Genomic DNA, 2,827 nt, shown 5'->3' on the forward strand with positions numbered 1-2,827 from the left:
TGGAGGTAATACCCTACTTCCTGCTTGATTGATCTTGATGAATATGAGTATTACAAGAGTTGATCTACGATGAGATCGTAATGGCTAAACCCTAGAAGTCTAGCCTGTATGACTATGGTAATGAGTATCCTATCCGGACTACGCCCTCTGGTTTATATAGGCACCGGAGGGATCTAGGGTTACATAGAGTCGGTTACATAAGAAGGAATCTTCATAGTTGGTCGCCAAGCGTGCCTTCCATGCCAAGGAGAGTCCAATCCGGATACGGGTGCAGTCTTCGGCCTTCATGTCTTCACAGCCCATCAGTCCGGCCCATGGATAACAGGCCGGACGCCCGAGGACCCCTTAGTCCAGGACTCCCTCAGGGGTGAGGGTTTTTGTGACGTGGGGATGGTGAGGGTTTTCTTTTTCGAATTGGGTGGTGAGAGTTTTCTGTCCCACAAAGAATTTTGGAGGCGACGGTTTTCTAGAGCCAACCGTGTGTGATTGACGTACCAGGAAAAATGAAAGTCATTGCACACAGTTCCAATTTTGGGAACCGTGTGTGATTGACGTACTACCTCCATCCTGGTTTATTGGTCCCCTTTGTAATTTTTACCAAATTTTGACCAAATATTTAACTAAGAAATGTTTATGCATGTCACCAAAAATTATATCATTGAACACTATGCTCAAATACCCATCCAACGATATAATTTTTGCTGACCTACACTAACATTTTGTCAGTTAAACCTTTGGTCAAAATTTAACACAAATTACAAAGGGGACCAATAAACCAAGACGGAGGTAGATTCCATCAACCGAACTGATTGCATCCATATCCCACGGTTAGACATAAGTAAACATAGATTAAACATACTCAGACATAGATAATAAGCGTACACGTACACAAGCATAGTTCAACCATAAGTACATAGTTCAACCGTCATTAAGCATACTCAAGCGTACATAGTTCCATCCCACATCTCATCTCACATGCTGGCATGATCCTGAAGCTTCTCCAGGTACTCGGCGTACGCGTCGTGCGCCACCCTGCGAGAATACTTCTGCTTGAAGGAGCCAACGGCCCGTCCTCTTGCATGCGCCAGAACACTTAGATACGCGTCATGAAGCTTGTGGTTGCAAAATGGGCATCGATAGCCGCCGTTCCAGGTCCTAATACGCCTGTTATGCTTTCCCGCATAAAGCTCCCTCAAGATTTGCCTCTTGTACCTCCTCTGGCCATCTTCATCCTCGCTGTCCACATCGTCAGACATCACCTATAAAAATAGTAAAACAAATTTGGCATCAAATCAATGTTTACATGCCTGAAGTAGGATTAGGAATTTATGGCCATTTATTTATACATATGCAGAGATTATGGTTCGATTTTTACACACAGTCGTCTATGTATAGACAAATCTAGAAGAAAATAATGGCACAAACATATGTAGGTCATTCAAAATCAATTGTCAAGTCCTGGCTAGGAATTATTAGCACGAACACTAACCCTAGTCGGATTACTAGCAGAAATCATTTGCACAAATGAAACAACTAATCACTTGTACCATTCAAACAATCAATACACTACACGGATCTAATGAAACTTACTCAGATTTCATGGATTGGGAGAACATAACCATATGATTTCTAATCCAAAAGGGGGAGGTAGGAGTAACCAGAGAAACCCTATGATCTATTTGACACATAAATGGGTATAGATGACTAACCAGCTGTCCGTCGTCGTCGGAGTCGTCGCCTGAGTTGTCGTCGGAGTCGTCGCCGGGGTCGTCACCAGAGTTGGTGTGGAACTCCGCCTCCGGCTGTGGAAGCTCGATGCCGTCGACGACGTCTGGGTGCAACGATAACTCGCCGGCGGTGACGACAACCTCTGTCTCCATCTCCACGTCGTGCTCCAGTGCTTTAGCAGCCCCAGCGTCGCCACTCCCTCCGATGGGGCGCTTCGGCAGCATCCTCATATACTGACGGCTTTGAGGATTGAGAGCGGCGTCGAGGATGCAAGCGGAGAGAGAGGATTGTGTGTGTGGCGAGGATGGAGGGTGCGGCCGCTCGGGCGCACCATTCATATGGAGTAGTGGGAGAGAGGCAGGCGGCGGTCAAACCGATGGCTCGCCTCCCAGTGAGCCTGCGCACCGGACTGCTGGCATGCCTACCAAAGTTTCACACACCTACTCCCACACCTCCCGATGACATTGCGCAGCAAGCATGCCTCCGTCAATTCACACACCTGCACGCACGCCTCCCGGTATGCCTGCGCGGCGGACTGCTCGGATGCGTCCCATCAACTCATGCCTGCTCGCACGACACACGGGTCGCGCGGCGGCACGTATATTGTTTTTCTATTTGGATGATTAATGTTGCCGCTTTATTGCTTAACCGAAGCATGGCACGTAAACATTGTTGGTCTAACGCTCATGGTTCGAATAAATAATCCGTTTGGGATATTGGTTCCCAATTATTAATAATCTCCCGTTTGTAATTAGATAAAGATTACATCAAAACTGGTCTCAAATTTGACCAAAAAAAGTACAATGCCACTTTGTATTGGTGTCCATATGACAACACGATAAGTTTCATGAACTTCAAATAAGTTTTGGATGCACTAGAATTTAAAAATAAAGATTCTCAATGTTTGAAATTTGTTGCACGGGGAGTAAACATGCACCCAATGAGACACATGTGTTTTTGCAATCCATTTAGGTGCACTGTCACGTGTGCATGTAGCTCGAATTTGACTTTTGCACATTATACCCGTAGAAAATCAATCAATTAATGTACTAAAGCGTCTTAGTGATCTCTGTTTTTTTTAAATTAAAACGTCCCTCCT

The sequence above is a fragment of the Triticum aestivum genome, chromosome 3D (assembly GCF_018294505.1).
Source record: "Triticum aestivum cultivar Chinese Spring chromosome 3D, IWGSC CS RefSeq v2.1, whole genome shotgun sequence".
Taxonomy (NCBI): Eukaryota; Viridiplantae; Streptophyta; class Magnoliopsida; order Poales; family Poaceae; genus Triticum; species Triticum aestivum.